An 18,201-nucleotide genomic window follows, 5' to 3' on the forward strand; every position below is an offset into this window, starting at 1 on the left:
CTCCTTTCCATATTGTCAATGGATCTCAGTGTTGCCAGCTGCTCATTTAGATCCAGTACCTGGGCTTACAAACGCACAACGTGCACACATCTCGCACAGCAGTAAGCCACCCCGACCGGCTGTTCAAGGAATGCATACATGTGGCAAGATGTACACTGGATAGCATTGTCAATAATGGAGCTCATTTCCTAATGGGGATTGCAATAGACAGAATGTTAAGTAAAAAGAAAAGTAAAGAATTAATAAAATACAGACAGCAATTCAGTCCAAAGTCCTCCCTTCCAAACTCCCTGAATCCAAAGTCACTGAATCACAAGTCACACACTTACTTTCGTTCGCACGTATGCTCCGATCACACTCGCAAACTAAGAGATTTAAAGAGTTGTTTTTCGTTTTTTCCCCCCCTTTTCCAGCAATGCACCCTACAGCTCAATGCACTTCCAAAAAAAATGGTAAAATGAATGGTGTCATTCAAAAGTACAACTTGTTCAGCACAAAAACAAGCCATCACACGTCTATGTGGATGGAAAGACAAAAAGAAAACAAAGGATAAAAGACCTTTATCCGCTAAATGATGATTTACTGATCGCTGCGACCACAGCCACCTCTACAGTCCCATAGACAATGAGTGGAAATCGAGTATGCGCACCTCCACTCCAGGGCTCTGCAGAGTATGGTGTCCAGGGCTCTGATCTCGGGATCGCTGGGGTCCAGTGGTCGGATCTGCAGTGCTCAGTCAGCAGTCCTGTGATACCTCGATCATGTCAATATGGAATCGGTAATACCATTTAAGTGTTGCTTTTTTACTTCCACTTAAACCTTCTATATCTACTTTTCCTTTATTCTTATTCATTCTTTATTCATATGTCGCTCTATATTCTGCTCAATTAGTCTAGGACTCATTTTGGGTGGGTAGGTGGGGTGGTCATCTGTATTATTGCCACCAATGCTATAAGGTATGTCTTCGATGAATGCGTGAGAAATAAAAGGCTCCAGGGGTGGACATATCATTGGTGTATCCACCCAGGGGCCCAAGAGGTAAGGGGGCCACGTTGCAGAAATGAAGCAGAAAATTTCTGCTTCATTTCTGCAAGTCCTCTCCCGGAAAAACGCATGCGGAATTCCGCAAGCGTTTTTCGCGCGTTTTCGACATGCGGAATTGCCTTGCGTTTTTTCATGCATTGAATAAGGCAATTCCGCTTGCGGAAACGCAAAATTAATGAACATGCTGCAGATTTTTGAACGCAGCATAAACGCTGCGGAAAAATCCACAGCGTGGGCATAGAACTTGCGGATTCTCATTGGGGACCATGGGAGGCGGATTACTAAGAGTTTTACAAGCGTTTCCGCTGCGGAAATTCCGCATAAAAAACGCTTTTAATCCGCAACGTGGGCACGCAGCCTTAAGCAGCTTCTGTCATAGACACATCATTGGACTGCAAAAGGGGCCATTTACTGTTCTTGCATGGGAGCCCTGTATTATGTTTGCCCCTATAAATAATCTTTTTATTTATATAGTGCCAACATATTCTGCAGCGCTTTACAATTAAATACAGACTTTAATCGGCACTGTCCTCATTGGGGCTCACAATCTACATTCCTTTCCAGTATGTCTTTGGAGTGTGGGAGGAAACCCATGCAAACACAGGGAGAACATACAAACTCCTTGCAGATGTTGTCCTTGGTGGCATTTGAACCCAGGACCACAGAGCTGCAAGGCTGCAGTGCTAACCACTGAGACACCGTGAGGCCCCTGACTAACGCCACCTTCAGCGAGGACTGCAGCCCACAATTCAGTGCAGGACCCCAGAACAAAGCCAGCAGAGGTACAGCGCTGAGTATTCCCGATGACTCATGCACTGGGCTAGAACCCTCCACACGCGGGAGGAGGAGGGGGCGGCTGTTGCCAATCACGTGCTCATGAAATGACGTCAAAACAAAGCCTGGAGGAGCTGAGGGGACGACGCTCGGAATGTCGTGACGTCACGAGCGCAGCACTCCATTACTTCCACACACCAGAGATGACGCTGCGGTGTCCCCGCCCAGTCACTACTGGCGCCATTTTAGTGTAGGCGCTATTACCGCGCTCTAGTGGCCGCTGAGGGAAGTCGGCTGTGTACTGTATGAGTGTGCCGGCGTTGCCCTGGAGCACGACGTTAGCACAATGCCTTGTACGCTTAAAAACGCACGGGGACGTCCCCTAATCAAATATGTCCGCCGCAGCACTGCAGCTCTGAAATGAGAGGTGCCACACGCAGCAATCAGTGGGCGTGGCTGAGTCCGGGGCCATCATCAATCACTGGCTGCAGACGCTCTTGCGCACTTCCGAAAGCTTCTTCCGATTTTTTTTTTTTTATTTTATTCTGCGAAAACTTTATTGAAAATTCACAAAATAGTCCCAAAATTGCACCACCGCCTTCCTGCTTTCTCCGCCTCGGTGTTTGTCTGCTCTCTTCCTCTCTCACGCAGCGCTGGTTGGTGGAAGGGGGCGGCGGTGGCAACAACGGCACAGCGAGGTCACACCCGGAAGGAAGAGGAAAAGAGACAGAGCGCCGGGGAAGTGTCAGGACGTGAGCGCAGCGCCGCCAGCACCCGGTGAGTATCATCATCATCAGTGGCTGCGGCGAGCTGTGCTTCTCTGGTGATCGCAGGGCATCAGCTGGGGGTATCGGGGTATGATACACAGCTGCGGTCTCCCCAGATCACACATTATACCGGCGGGATAGGTAGCAGGGGTCCACGCTGTGCTCCAGGAGCTGAGTACAAGACTGCCTCCTCACAGTGTGCTAGTAATGCCGGCTGCCTCCTCACGGTGTGCTAGTAGTGCCGGCTGCCTCCTCACGGTGTGCTAGTAGTGCCGGCTGCCTCCTCACGGTGTGCTAGTAGTGCCGGCTGCCTCCTCACGGTGTGCTAGTAGTGCCGGCTGCCTCCTGGCCACGGTGTGCTAGTAGTGCCGGCTGCCTCCTGGCCACGGTGTGCTAGTAGTGCCGGCTGCCTCCTGGCCACGGTGTGCTAGTAGTGCCGGCTGCCTCCTGGCCACGGTGTGCTAGTAGTGCCGGCTGCCTCCTGGCCACGGTGTGCTAGTAGTGCCGGCTGCCTCCTGGCCACGGTGTGCTAGTAGTGCCGGCTGCCTCCTGGCCACGGTGTGCTAGTAGTGCCGGCTGCCTCCTGGCCACGGTGTGCTAGTAGTGCCGGCTGCCTCCTGGCCACGGTGTGCTAGTAGTGCCGGCTGCCTCCTGGCCACGGTGTGCTAGTAGTGCCGGCTGCCTCCTGGCCACGGTGTGCTAGTAGTGCCGGCTGCCTCCTGGCCACGGTGTGCTAGTAGTGCCGGCTGCCTCCTGGCCACGGTGTGCTAGTAGTGCCGGCTGCCTCCTGGCCACGGTGTGCTAGTAGTGCCGGCTGCCTCCTGGCCACGGTGTGCTAGTAGTGCCGGCTGCCTCCTGGCCACGGTGTGCTAGTAGTGCCGGCTGCCTCCTGGCCACGGTGTGCTAGTAGTGCCGGCTGCCTCCTGGCCACGGTGTGCTAGTAGTGCCGGCTGCCTCCTGGCCACGGTGTGCTAGTAGTGCCGGCTGCCTCCTGGCCACGGTGTGCTAGTAGTGCCGGCTGCCTCCTGGCCACGGTGTGCTAGTAGTGCCGGCTGCCTCCTGGCCACGGTGTGCTAGTAGTGCCGGCTGCCTCCTGGCCACGGTGTGCTAGTAGTGCCGGCTGCCTCCTGGCCACGGTGTGCTAGTAGTGCCGGCTGCCTCCTGGCCACGGTGTGCTAGTAGTGCCGGCTGCCTCCTGGCCACGGTGTGCTAGTAGTGCCGGCTGCCTCCTGGCCACGGTGTGCTAGTAGTGCCGGCTGCCTCCTGGCCACGGTGTGCTAGTAGTGCCGGCTGCCTCCTGGCCACGGTGTGCTAGTAGTGCCGGCTGCCTCCTGGCCACGGTGTGCTAGTAGTGCCGGCTGCCTCCTGGCCACGGTGTGCTAGTAGTGCCGGCTGCCTCCTGGCCACGGTGTGCTAGTAGTGCCGGCTGCCTCCTGGCCACGGTGTGCTAGTAGTGCCGGCTGCCTCCTGGCCACGGTGTGCTAGTAGTGCCGGCTGCCTCCTGGCCACGGTGTGCTAGTAGTGCCGGCTGCCTCCTGGCCACGGTGTGCTAGTAGTGCCGGCTGCCTCCTGGCCACGGTGTGCTAGTAGTGCCGGCTGCCTCCTGGCCACGGTGTGCTAGTAGTGCCGGCTGCCTCCTGGCCACGGTGTGCTAGTAGTGCCGGCTGCCTCCTGGCCACGGTGTGCTAGTAGTGCCGGCTGCCTCCTGGCCACGGTGTGCTAGTAGTGCCGGCTGCCTCCTGGCCACGGTGTGCTAGTAGTGCCGGCTGCCTCCTGGCCACGGTGTGCTAGTAGTGCCGGCTGCCTCCTGGCCACGGTGTGCTAGTAGTGCCGGCTGCCTCCTGGCCACGGTGTGCTAGTAGTGCCGGCTGCCTCCTGGCCACGGTGTGCTAGTAGTGCCGGCTGCCTCCTGGCCACGGTGTGCTAGTAGTGCCGGCTGCCTCCTGGCCACGGTGTGCTGGCGACGCGCTGAGGCAGTGGATGAGTTCTCCTGTGTATTTGTGTAAGGCTTTTTTTGCGTCACTGTCAATGGTGTGATGTCATACAGGCCGATCAGTGGTCCCTGGAGTGCGGCAGGTCTCCCCCATTAACATGGGAGGTCTCACAAGTGTCCACCATCCCCTATTTCATGTCTACATGACAAGTTATAACCACCGTCCAAGAGGTGCAAAGCTGGTGTTCTGCCCAGTGCATAGCCCGAGGGGGCAAGGATGCACATCAGAGAGAGCCCCCTGGGTCCCTCACCCATGTACCACCTGGCATAACCCACCCATTATGTTATAGACCAGATGGAAAGGTATTGTCCGGTTACAAATAATCCATCCCAGCATGCTATTAGGGCCATGGATAAAGGGGGCACTTAGTTACGCTGCCCCTTTAAGACTACATAATTTCTGCCTGGTATGTGATGTCAGCAGCCTAGTGCGAATGTGTTTAATATCCAGTATTTTTAGAGTTGATATGCTAAAGTTTGGAGCGTTGAGGACCCTCCGCCCACCCGTCATTAATTGACGGGTCCTCCCTATTGCTGTAAGGAGAATGTATTAATCAGTGACGGGGGGGAGGGGAGTCACATATCAGGAATACACCGGACGTCTGGCTCCCAGCGAATTCCTCGCTGGCTGCTTTCTGTGAGGTTTTGTGAGGCTGGTCATACAGATTTGATACCGTTTTTATCATTTGTGTGATGTAACTTTCTTATGCCAAGCATTCTTATGTTCTCTATGGGGAGAGAGGGGTAAGCCATTCTCAGAATCATCTGGCAGCCATCCATCTGCACACAGAACAAGAGGATCAGCCGATTGCGTTGTAACTACCCGATCCTCATCTCCCCCTGCGTAACTTGTCAAGGAGAGTCAGGAGGCCCCCCATGCACATCAGATAGATAGTCGGCTGACACTTATCTGTGCATGGGGGGGTCTTAAAGAGGTCCTGTCACTTGATTCATAGGCACCAAGAATCGGAGCTTGTATGGAGGACTGCAGCCAGTTATGCTTTCTCAGAAACACTCTGGCAGTTGAAAGAAAACATTGAGGCTGTGTGCCCACGATGCTTTTTTTAAGCGGCAATTCCGCTGCTGAAACGCTTAAAAAAACGCATGGTGGAAGGCCTGCCATGTTTCCCAATGATAATCCGCACGTGCTGTGCACATGCTGAGGAAATTTCCGCTGCGGATTATCATTGCGGAAAAATGTGCAGCACTACCAATTATTTTGCGGAAGCGCATCGTTTTCGCCGCCATTGACTTGCACTGAATCGCTTGGATTCCGCATCACTGTATATGTACATGCGGAATCCATGCGTTTCAATGTGCGGATGGTACCCAGGTCTGGAGGAGAGGAGACTCTCCTCCGGACCCGGGACCATAGAACCTGTAAAAAAAAAAAAGAATAAAATAAATACTATATTTACCTTCTGATGGCCCCTGCTCTCCTTGTCTTCACTTGCCGGCAGATTGCGGTGGACTGAAGGACCTGTTTTTCTTCCATAGGGCATGTGTGTTGTGTGACTGGTTAGACTGTTCGCATGGGAGTCACAAGAGTATGTCGCTTGTTTTTCCTATGACAGCCATGATGCGGCTGCAGGTCGGGGGGGTGTAATGCGAGCTCTTTGCTATTCTTTAGATATGAAGATGGCTGCATTTTACTGCGATATCCTATTGCATAACCAGTGTCGCATTGTAGCCCTGGCTAAAGGCCAATTAATAAGCTATGTCATCAGTGTATGATAAAAACAGAATTGCAGCCATACTGGAAGTGCCAATTTATCATGGATTATTATAAGTCAGTTCATACACATTGTAATGGCACTTCCAGCCTGATGAAGGATAGCGCCATATTAGCGGGAGGAGATGAATCCAGGCATCTTACCTTTCTATACCCCTTTGCTCACTTGGTTCTGGCTTTTTTTTACACTGTCTGCTACACTGTATTACTGTGCCGAATCACTTGGTGCTTGTTACAGGTATCGGCATACTTGCCTTTATTACCACATATCTATTACTAGTGGATAATATATTCTTACATTTACAGTGCTTCATCTCCTCTGCATGTTATGTCGCCTTCCTCTGTGCAATCATCTGATTTTATTTTTAATCTTGATGACTTTTTGTAATGTATCTAATAAAACATACTCTTTTTGTCTACCTATGACTGTAAATCCTTTTGTGTATAGGCCTTTTATAAATGTATGGTAGTTTCTGCCTGGTTCCACCCCAAGAATACCCTGATTTATCAATTTTCCCAGTTTATAGCCATTGGGAATGGAGATGTATCTTCACATGCCTGGTAATATTGCTCACTGTTGCAAAGTGTCATTAAAATGAATAGGACTGGAATATAAAACACATTCTAAAAAACGCAAGGCACGTGGCCAATACATCAGTTTTACCCCAGTTTTCTAGCATAAAAGCACTTAAAATGTCACAATTTTTGGGCAACTAGTAGTAAAATTTAGCAATTTTTGGTGTTTACTCTCGTCCCGGCCAGATCCTCCAACATCTTGATGTGACTCTAGTCACTACTCATGGACAAGCTGTGAGGCTGGGTAGTCTAGGTCCGGGGTCAGATACAGAGAGGGCTCGTAATATTCAAAGAGATAAGGAAAAAGACATAGTCAGGTCACGGTCCAAGTGCGTCAAGACAAAAGGGGTAATATAAATGGGTATTCAATAGGAAAATCCAGGGTCCAGCAACAAAATATCAGAATGCTGAGAACAATGCACAGAGGAAAAGCCACACACAGCTGAAGGCTACGACTGGCAGCTATCTGGAACAGACAGCTTGGTTAAGTAGCTGAGTAATCACTATGAACGGGGAACAGCTGAAGGAAGCTCAGCACCTCCCAGTCCCAGACTCGACAGCCAAGCTGTCTATCAAAATAGCGACAGCTCAGCACGCTCCTGCACTAGCTCGGACGACTGAGCTGTCAGTCACTGCCTCCAAGACACTGAGTGGTGGAATCGGGACACTTGGATTAGTGTGTGCAGTTCGCCTGGGCCAAGCACAGTTAACAAATAATTTATGTACAAAATTAGCTTAAATTACGATGCAACTGTATGTTAGTTTCCTGACTAGTGTACGTTTCTTGCTGTACTACACTGCAGATGAAAGATGTACCAAATTCTTCAACAGGCACATGCCTCTTAGTCTTCACTCAGACGTCCATGAATTACGTATTTTAGTCTTGGTTTTCATGGATATCATATGTACCCATTACAATAATAAATAAAAATCAGACATTTGCTATTTGATTTTGATCGGAATCACGGATCATTACCCATACAAGTCTGAGTCCATGAAAATCATTGATGGCCCACAGATGCCTGTGTCTGCTGGTATTCCGCAATTAACACTATAATATATAGGAGATGATTTGCAATTTATTCATTTTATTCATGTGAAAAGCACTAATGAACAACTTTTCATGTTTTATGTATGAGAAAATCATGTGAATGAGGCCTTAAAGTGGTTGCCCAAAATGAAGTGAATTTCATGCTGTATTTCTATTTAATAATCTTTACATTTTCTAATGTATGATACTTCAATTCAAAATTCTCTACCCCTCCCTCTCTCCTTTAAGTTCCTGTCTGGTTTTCTTTATTTTTTTTTCTTCTGATGACGGTTGGTGTGCGTCTCCCAGGCTGCACTGGGGTTGCTGCCATTCCCGCTGCTTCCTTTTCCGTCGTTACTTACCACAGCTTCTGTCACTACCATCCCCTGAGGACGTCCTGTTTCTGTAGTGGTGAAGGATGAAAGAAAACGCAGAGTTAGCGCAGAGAGGGAACGGTATAGAATTTTAGATTGAAGTAGATTGGAAAAAAGTGGTTAGATCATTACATGAAATAGCTTGCATGTAGTATGAAATTTGCCTAGCTTCAGACAACCCCTTTAATGAATTTGGCTCATCTTACTCCAGCGGACACATCATCAAGATTGGCATACAAAATGCTAGTCTTGGTGAATCGGGGACAGTGTGTTGGGTTAACAATGTAGAGGATGTGGTGCTCACTGAGGTGGCTTCGTATCCTCAGTCAGCTACTGGCGGTGCGTGCTGTTGACACTCCATTCATCTTATTGGTGGCATATACTGGTAAAATATATGCCTAATGATCTATGCAATGATCACTATACCATGAGTTCTATTAATGCAGAGAGTAGAATAGAGGGTGATATTTCATGTAAAGTAGTTATCTGACACATTGCCTATAGACATTGACAGCTTTTAGCGACTGTCACCACACAGTACTTTTCATGCCTGGATTTCTGTATGAATCTAGTGTAGTTTCACCACCAGCCTGTGCTCCAGTGTGGGTATGTGAGGCGTTGGACTATGTGGCGAGCCCACTTCTAGCTACACAGATTCCTTGGCACATGGTCTACATGAATCTTGGGTATTATCCAGTCCATAGATGGATATCTTGTTTTAATCAGTAATCTGATTTCACAGATAATCAAATACTTTGGATGTTTCCATGGAATGTCTGTCACTGCATCACCTATAGGTTCCCATTGTAAAAATACTGTGCGTGATATGCAGTGGGTCAATTAAGTATTGAACATGTCACCTATTTTGTAAGTAAATAGGTATCGAAATTTAATATTGCCATGAAATTCTCACGAGATGTCTGTAACAACCCTTTCAATCCAGACAGGCAAATAAATCAAACCATCAATGTCCATAAATTACATTTTGTGTAATAATGAGAAGACACAGGGAAAAAGTATTGAACACTCTTACTGAGATTCATTTAATACTTCATACAAAAGCCTTTGTTGGTGATAGATTTAAGACGCATCCTGTATTAAGAAACTAGTCGCATGCATTGCTCAGGTGTTACTGTATTTTGTCCCATTATTCATCACAAGCACTCTTCAAATCCTGAAGGTCCCGTGAGCTCATTCTATGAACTCTGAACTTTAGTTCCTTCCATAAATTTTTCGATTGGATTTAGGTCAGGTGATTGGCTGGCCCATTCTAGCAGCTTTATTTTATTTCTCTGAAACCAATTGAAAGTTTCCTTGACTGTGTGTTTGGGATCATTGTCTTGCTGAAATGTCCACTTTTGTTTCATCTTCACTAGCCTGGTAGATGGCAGCATGTGTATTTTTATCAAGAGTGTCTCTGTACATTGGTCCATTCATCATCCTTTCTTCAATTATATGAAATTTGCCAGTGCTGTATGCTGAAAAACAGCCCCACAGCATGATGTTCACATGTCCAAACTTCACTGTTATGGTGTTTTTGGGGTGATATGCCGTGCATTTTGGCCTCCAAACACGGTGTGCATTATGGCATCCAAATAATTCAATTCTGGTCTCATCCAACCAGACTATATTCTCCCAGTATTTCACAGGCTTGTCTAAGGCTGAGTTCACACGATGCGTATTTCATGCGTTTCCGCGGCGTTTTTGCAGTTGCGTAAACGCCGCGGAAACGCATGAAAAACGCATGGTAGAAGGGAAGCAATGTTCCCCAATGGAAATCCGCATGTGCTGTGCCCATGATGCGGATTTTTCCGCAGCGTTAACGCTGCGGTCAAAAATCCGCAGCATGTCAATTAATTTTGCGGAAACGCGGCGATTTCGCCGCCATTGACTTGCATTAGAACGCGCCAATTCCGCAAGACAGCATTTGTACTTGCGTAATTGGTGGGTTCTAATGTGCGGATGGTACCCGGGTGTAGAGGAGAGGAGAGTCTCATCCACACCCAGGTACCATTAAAAAAGCTGTAAAAGAAGAATAAAATAAAAAATAAATGTATTCTTACCATCTGTCGGCCCGCGCAGCGCTCCCGCTTGGTTCCCGGCACTTGCAGTGAGTTGTAGGACCTGCGGTGACGTCAGAGTCATGTGACGGGTCACGTGACGCTGACGTCGGCAGGTCTTTCAATTCAAAGTTGCCGGCGAGGGAGAACAGATTGAGCAGGACAGCGCAGGCCATCGGAGGTAAGTATATACACTCTCTCGGTTCACACTGTATAAATCCATGCTGTTTGCATGGATTTATATAGTGTGACCTAGTTATCAAGCACTTTCCAGGTGATGCTAACATCGCCTGGAAAGCGCTTGTCAATCTGCATGCGGAAACGCATGTGAATCTGCATGTATTCTGCAGGAAAAACGCATGCACAATCTGCATGCGTTTTTTCTGCCAGGGAGATGCAGAAATGATGCAGAAATTTTCTGCTTCATTTCTGCATCGTGTGCACATACCCTAAATGTTGATGAGAAAACTTTAAATACTCTTGAACATTCTTTTTGTTAAGCAATGGAGTCTTGTCTGGTGAGCATGCATACATAACCAGAGGAAAATCAATACACTAGTGATGAGCACACCTAAGAAAAGCATGCATACAGGCAATGGAGGTTGGGTGCATTACTTAGTTTTCTTTGAAACGATTGTAACTGCAGCTACCAGGTCTTTTGTAGCTCTCATCAAGTGGTACTTGGCTCTTGGACAACTCTTCTGATAATTCTTTTCAATACTATGTCTGGAATCTTGTGGGAAACACCTGGTCGTGGCCGATTTATAGTGAAATTATGTGCTTTCCACTTCCAGATTATGGCCCCAACAGAGCTCACTGAAATTCTTCTGTAACCAATGCCATCAGTATGTTTTGCAATAATAAGGCTGCGAACGTCTTGAGACAGCTCACTGGATTTACCCATTATGAGATCTTTTTTGTGTGGCATGTTGGTAATAGCCTATAAAAAGGTGGGTCATCTGTTGAACCAGCTGATATTATTTTTCACTAATTGGCAGGATTGCTTTCTAATTACTGATAGATTTGAAAGGGTTGTCCACTACTTTTTTTTATCCCCTAATGTATTCCCCCCAGGGCCCATAAGGGTTTTTGTAAATACCTTGCATTGCAGTTACTGCCTGTGAGCCGCGCTATCACTGGCCGCTCACAGGCATCACATGACCCCCGGCTGCAGTCGGCTCTGACATCCGCTGTTGTCACGTCAAGTTCCCGCTGCAGCCAGGGAATACTTCTGTGTTCCACGGTGAGTGATGGGCTGCGGGCGTGGTCACCCCGCGCGTCATATCCGGCATCCACCGCACGCTCTCCCTCTCCCCATTCATTGGGAAAGCGCGTGGAGGATGCCGGGTGTGATGCGCGGGGTAACCCCGCCCACAACCCAGCATCCACCGCAGGGACCGCGTCACTGATGTCACACCTCACTGATGTCACACCTCACTTGACGTGAAATTAGTGGCGGGTCACACCTCACTTGACGTGACATCAGTGGTGGGTCACCTGATGCCTGTGAGTGGCCCGCGATAGCGCTGCTCACAGGCAGTAACTGCAACGCAAGGTAATTACAAAAACACTTATGGGCCCCGGGGGGGATAATAAGCTATGGACATCTTCTTTAAGCTGGTGTCATGACTTTCCATGGCTTTTTGCACCTCTTTCTTCATGTGTGCAATACTTTTTTTTTACCTTGTGTTATGCCTTGTTATTGCACATAATGTATGGACTTCTATGGTTTGATCTCTTTGCCTATGTGGATTGGACGGGTTGTTACCGACACCTGGTGTGAATTTCATATCAATAGCACCTCTAGAAATATATTTACTTAGAAAATTGCTGACGTGTTGAATACTTATTTCACCAGCTGTATGTTCATTACTCCATGCCTCTGTATAGAGGAGAGCAGAAGTCCATCCTCTATATTAGGAAGAAAAATGAATGTCAAGAGTCTTTTCAGCTGATAAAATGAACATAGTGAAGAAATAAATATAGCCTATGGCTGTGTGCCCACAATGCATTTTTTAAGCGTTTCCGCAGCGGCAAAAGCGCTGCAGAAATGCTTAAACGCTTGGTAGAAGGCCTGCCATGTCCCCCAATGATAATCCACATGTGCTGTGCACATGCTGCGGAAATTTCAGCTGCGGATTATCATTGCGGAAAAAAACCCAATTATTTTGCAGAAGTGCTGCGTTTTCGCCGCCATTGACCTTGCTTTGGAACGCATGGATTGTGCTACACACTGCATATGTAGATGCGCATTCCACGCTATTCAATGTGCGGAGGACAGGAGACTCTCCTCCAGACCCGGGTACCATAGACCCTGTAAAAAAAGAAAAAGAAAAATTAAATGTTATATTTACCTTCTGATAGCCTCCGCTGCGCTCGTCCTCCCATGCCGGCAGATCGCGGTGGACTAAAGGACCTGCGCTGACATCATTTAGTCATGTGACGGCAGGTCCTTCAGTGTAGTGTACCGTGAGCTGCCAGCAGCCAGGACGGAGCGAAGCAAGACTGCGGGGGCCATCAGAAGGTAAATATAATATTATTTTTGTTATTTTTAACCATTCTTTAGGTCACAGTATATAAATCCATGCCGGTTACATGGATTTATATAGTGTGACCAAGTTGTCAAGCACTTTCCAAGTGATGCTAAAATCTCTTGGAAAGTGCTAGACAACCCGCATGCGGAAATGCAAGTGAAGAACTCTTCACATCCGCATGTCCCTGGCAGGAAAAACGCATGTACAATCCACATGCATTTTTTCTGCCAGGGAGATGCAGAAACGCTCAGGAAAAATCCTGAGCATTTCTGCATTGTGGGCACATAGCCTAAATGCTGACATAAATAGGATTGTATGACTTTATTAAAGGGTAACTAAACTGATATATTTTATTTTCAAATAATTTTCTCCAAAATGGAAAGTTATGACATTTTGCAAATCACTTTAGGGGGATTTGTTGTCATTCCTGTTAAAGGAAAAAAAAAAAAAAAAAGTGACTCTCCAACCCCTGCTTTTTCCCAGTCTATTTGCCTATCTTCAGAATGTACTTATTTGGAGTACTGATGCTTGCAGTAAAAGGGTCTTCTCCTCTGAGTGTCTTGCTAATCAGAATGTTCTCCTGCAACCGCTTATCATCAGTTGGGGTTCCTTTAGATGTCTGTGATTTGTCTCGTACGCAAAAAAAAATTGGTCTGTTTCATCAGTGTTTTGATAGGCGTGTCATCAGTTTTGTCAGTGTGTTTCATACGCTTTTCTTGGATAAAACTGATGGAGGTTTCTCCTATCAAACAGTCCATGAAAAATGGACAGCACTCAGATGGAATTTAAGTGCTATCCAATATTTTGCACGGACCCATAAACTTTTATTGGCAAGTTTAATCCGATACTTGGATCAAAATCAGACATCTCTCCGTGATTTTGTGTGGACCCCTCACTCGGTCTACAAAAGTACACACGCATATGAACAGCTACATAAACTACAATAGGTACTAGTTTTATCCGCGAAAACCACAGAGAGAACTCGTAGAAGACAAACTGACGTCTGAATGAGATCTTAGTGAGACACAGGTCATGAGCTAAAACTTTCACTGCCATCATCTGTACTCCAAATGAGAACGTTCTGATATTTATGCAGCTAAATGGAGACAAATATATTGCAGAAAATCAAGGGTTTGAAAGTTAAACATGATATTTTTTTACAGGAAAGAAGACCAATCCGTAAGTCCATGTTCACCAACGCCAGTCCTCAGGGCCCCCCAATGCCAGTCCTCAGGGCCAATGAACAGATCATGTTTTCAGGATTTAGTATTGCACAGTTGATGGATTTATCACCTGTGCAAGACTAAGAAAATCCTGAGAACATTATCTGTTGCTGGGCTTTGAGGACTGGAGCTGGGACTTATTTTTGTGGTGGTCTCCATATAGTACAGACTGCTAAATAAATTGTGCTCAGATGGAGGCCAGAAGGATGATCTTTTGTCTGGTGAAAGGGGGACTATGGCAACATAATGTATATCCAGAAGCTTATTACGGCATAGACCTTCGGCTGAGTGCGCAGACGCTGCCTAAGATCCACTGCTAAATCTTTGGCACATACAGTATATCCTAGATACAATAGAAACACAGCTTTTGCAGGATCTCAACATTTACAGCCTGTCGTTCATATAATATGGGCCTTTTCTGTTGTAACCCTAAACTGCAACTAAACCTTATGTATTAAATTACTTTGTGACTGCACGCTTATGTGCACTATTTTATATTAAATACAAAGGATGATCCTGATACACAACCTCAATCCTAAAAAAAAAAGTTGGAACGCTCTGTAAAATGTAAAGAAAACAAGAATGTAACAATTAGAAATCTCTTCTAGCCATATCTTATGCAGTACATAGAACACATATCAGAAGCTGAAAGTTACTTAATTTTTTCAAATGAAATGGAAAAAATAACTCCTTTAGAAATTGATGACAGCAAAACATCTAAAAAAAAAAAGTTGCTGGAAAAGTGGTGCCAATGAAAAACCGCTTTTCAAGTAAGTCGCATGACTGTGTATTAAGGGAATGTTAGAGAGGCAGAGTCTCAGAAGCAAAGATGGTCAGAGATTCACCAATCTGTGAATAACTATGTAAAAATTATGGAACAATTTTAGAACAAATGTTCCTCAAAGTAAAATTGCAAAAATTTTGAATATTCCACCATCTAAAGTACATAATATCATCAAGAGATTCTGGAGAAATCCATGTGGACAAGAGACAAGGCTGATGGTCAATACTGGATGCTCATGATCTATGGGTCCTCAGGTGGCACTGTTTTAAAAATGGGCGCAATTGAGTGGTGCAACTCTCTGCATGAGCTCAGGAATACTTCCAGAAATCATTGTCTGTGAACACAGTTAACCCTGCAATTCACAAATGCAAGTTAATACTCAATCATGCAAAAAATAAGCCATATATCAATACAATCCAGAAAACCTGCCGTCTTCTCTGGGCCAAAGCTCATTTAAAATGTGCGGAGACAAAATGGAAAAATGTTCTGTGGTCAGATGAGGCAAAATTTGAAATTCTTTATGGACACCTCCGGTCTCAAGAGCAGGGCTGTGGAGTCAGAGTTGGTATAAAATGGACCTACTCCTAAAATCTATAATAAATTGGGTTGAGTAGTTCAATGCAGGATGTGCTGGAAATGTTTCCATAAGAATTTGGGAAAGTTATGAAATGTCCTATAAAATGTCTGTCCTATTCCTGATCTAAGGGTCTAGACTTTTAGCTGAGATGAATCTGTGCTACAGTAAATTTATCACTTAAACATGAGCCATGTATGAGGAAGTCCGAGTCGTGGAGTCGGTGTCACACAGAAATTGAGTAGTCGTAGTCGAAGGTTCGGCTTACCGACTCCACAGCTCTGCTCAAGAGGAAGAGGCCATTCAGCTTATCAGTGCATAGTTCAGTCCAAAGTTTTCTGGTATGGGGTTGGATTAGTGCCTATGGCATGGACAGCTTACCCACCTTGAAAAGCACTATCAAAGCTGAGCATTACATAGAGGTGTTAGAACAACATATGCTTCCATCCAGACAGTGTCTATTTCAGAGAATAGAAGGACTTTGGCGCATTAAGAATAAAAAAATAAAAAAAAAAATCCGGTAAAGAAGGACTGTTGACTAGCTAGAATCCTACATCAGACAAGAATGGGACAACTTTTCTCTTCCAAAACTCCAGAAATTGGACTCTTCAATTTTGAGATGTTAACAGCTTGTTGTAAAAAGAGGACATACTGCACAATGGTAGATATGGCCCTGTCCCAACTTTTTATGAGATTTGTTGTTGCCATCAATTTCTAAATGAGTTAATATTTTCGAACGAAATGTAAAAATGTCTCCATTTTAGCTTCTGATCTGTGTTCTAGGTGAACAAAATATGGCTTTAAGAGATTTCCAAATTTAATTCTTGTTTTCTTTACATTTTACACAGCATCCCAATTTTTTGGATTTGGGGTTGAATTTAATTCCATGCAAACTTTATTAATCAGGATGTATAGAACAGGATCTTTTTCTACACATGGCAAATTTAAAAACTACTATTGATTTTTGAAGTCCAGGACAAGGGCTAGGCTGACTGGAGGTGTAAGGGGGTGGGGTGGCGTGGGGTTCATGTAGTTCCATACTTTGCTTTTTATGTATCCAGGAAGCAGAATGGAGCTGTGTGTGGGAGAGGAGATCTTGCATTACGTCTCCACTCTGACATTTCAATGGATTGTTTTATACCGTTTAAAAGCTTCATCTCTCTTGCAGCATGACATGAGGGGCCATGTAAGGACACCACTTATGTCTATGCTATAGATGGGTGGTGTGATCTAGGCGGGCGTTTAAGGACGCTGTGCCATGTCTGTTTATACACGGATAGTGTCATATGCCAGAATTTTACTTCTTTGAGCTTTGACTCTTTTGAAGTGTTTCAAATGATTGAAGCTACACATCTCTATACAACAGCCAGGATTCCCACACAGCATTTCTATCTTCATATTATTAACACCTGAAAACAGAATGTGGGGCAGAAATGCTGATCCCATTCTAATGAGTAGATAACATAAACTTAGACTAGCCAGTAGATAATACACCTTTGCCTTACATTGCTGCATTTATTGGTTAACTTAGTTTTTACAAATATTTTTGTGCCAAAATATACAAAATATTAGGGCAAGCAGGTGGGAAGGTGTATATACAGTACGGGCCAAAAGTTTGGACACACCTTCTCATTTAAAAATGTTTCTGTATTTTCATATCTATGAAAATTGTACATTCACACTGAAGGCATCAAAACTATGAACACATGTGGAATTATATACTTAACAAAAAAGTGTGAAACAACTGAAAATATGTCTTATATTGTAGGTTCTTCAAAGTAGCCACCTTTTGCTTTGATGACTGCTTTGCACACTCTTGGCATTCTCTTGATGAGCTTCAAGTGGTAGTCACCGGAAATGGTTTTCACTTCACAGGTGTGCCCTGTCTGGTTTAATAAGTGGGATTTATTGCCTTATAAATGGGGTTGGGACCATCAGTTGTGTTGTGCAGAAGTCTGGTGGATACACAGCTGATAGTCCTTCTGAATAGACTGTTAGAATTTGTATTATGGCAAGAAAAAAGCAGCTAAGTAAAGAAAAACGAGTGGCCATCAGTACTTTAAGAAATGAAGGTCAGTCAGTGTGAAAAATTGGGCTAACTTTGAAAGTGTCCCCAAGTGCAGTTGCAAAAACCATCAAGCGCTACAAAGAAACTGGGTTACATGAGGACCGCCCCAGGAAAGGAAGACCAAGAGTCACCTCTGCTTCTGAGGATAAGTTTATCCGAGTCACCAGCCTCAGAAATCGCAGGTTAACAGCAGCTCAGATTAGAGACCATGTCAATGCCACACAGAGTTCTAGCAGCAGACACATCTCTACAACAACTGTTAAGAGGAGACTTTGTGCAGCAGGCCTTCATGGTAAAATAACTGCTAGGAAACCACTGCTAATGACAGGCAACAAGCAGAAGACTTGTTTGGGCTAAAGAACACAAGGAATGGACATTAGACCAGTGGAAATATGTGCTTTGGTCTGATGAGTCCATATTTGAGATCTTTGGTTCCAACCACCGTGTCTTTGTACGACACAGAAAAGGTGAATGGATGGACTCTAAATGCCTGGTTCCCACCGTGAAGCATGGAGGAGGAGGTGTGATGGTGTGGGGGTGCTTTGCTTGTGACACTGTTGGGGATTTATTCAAAATTGAAGGCATACTGAACCAGCATGGCTACCACAGCATCTTGCAGCGGCATGCTATTCCATCCGGTTTGCGTTTTAGTTGGACCATCATTTATT

General features: G+C 45.7%; 1 protein-coding gene across 1 annotated transcript in view; it reads left to right on the plus strand.

The window, feature by feature from the left end:
- The first annotated feature begins 2,092 nt into the window (after nucleotides 1-2,092).
- KBTBD2 (kelch repeat and BTB domain containing 2) overlaps nucleotides 2,093-18,201 on the plus strand; it is a 49,095-nt gene continuing 32,986 nt past the window's right edge. The window contains exon 1 of the mRNA XM_073678282.1: nucleotides 2,093-2,595. The gene's annotated coding sequence lies outside the window, so the exon portion shown is untranslated. The remainder of the gene's footprint in view (nucleotides 2,596-18,201) is intronic.

Source organism: Phyllobates terribilis, unplaced genomic scaffold, assembly GCF_046119375.1.
Source record: "Phyllobates terribilis strain yellow unplaced genomic scaffold, ASM4611937v1 Scaffold_4__5_contigs__length_816908805, whole genome shotgun sequence".
Classification (NCBI taxonomy): domain Eukaryota; kingdom Metazoa; phylum Chordata; class Amphibia; order Anura; family Dendrobatidae; genus Phyllobates; species Phyllobates terribilis.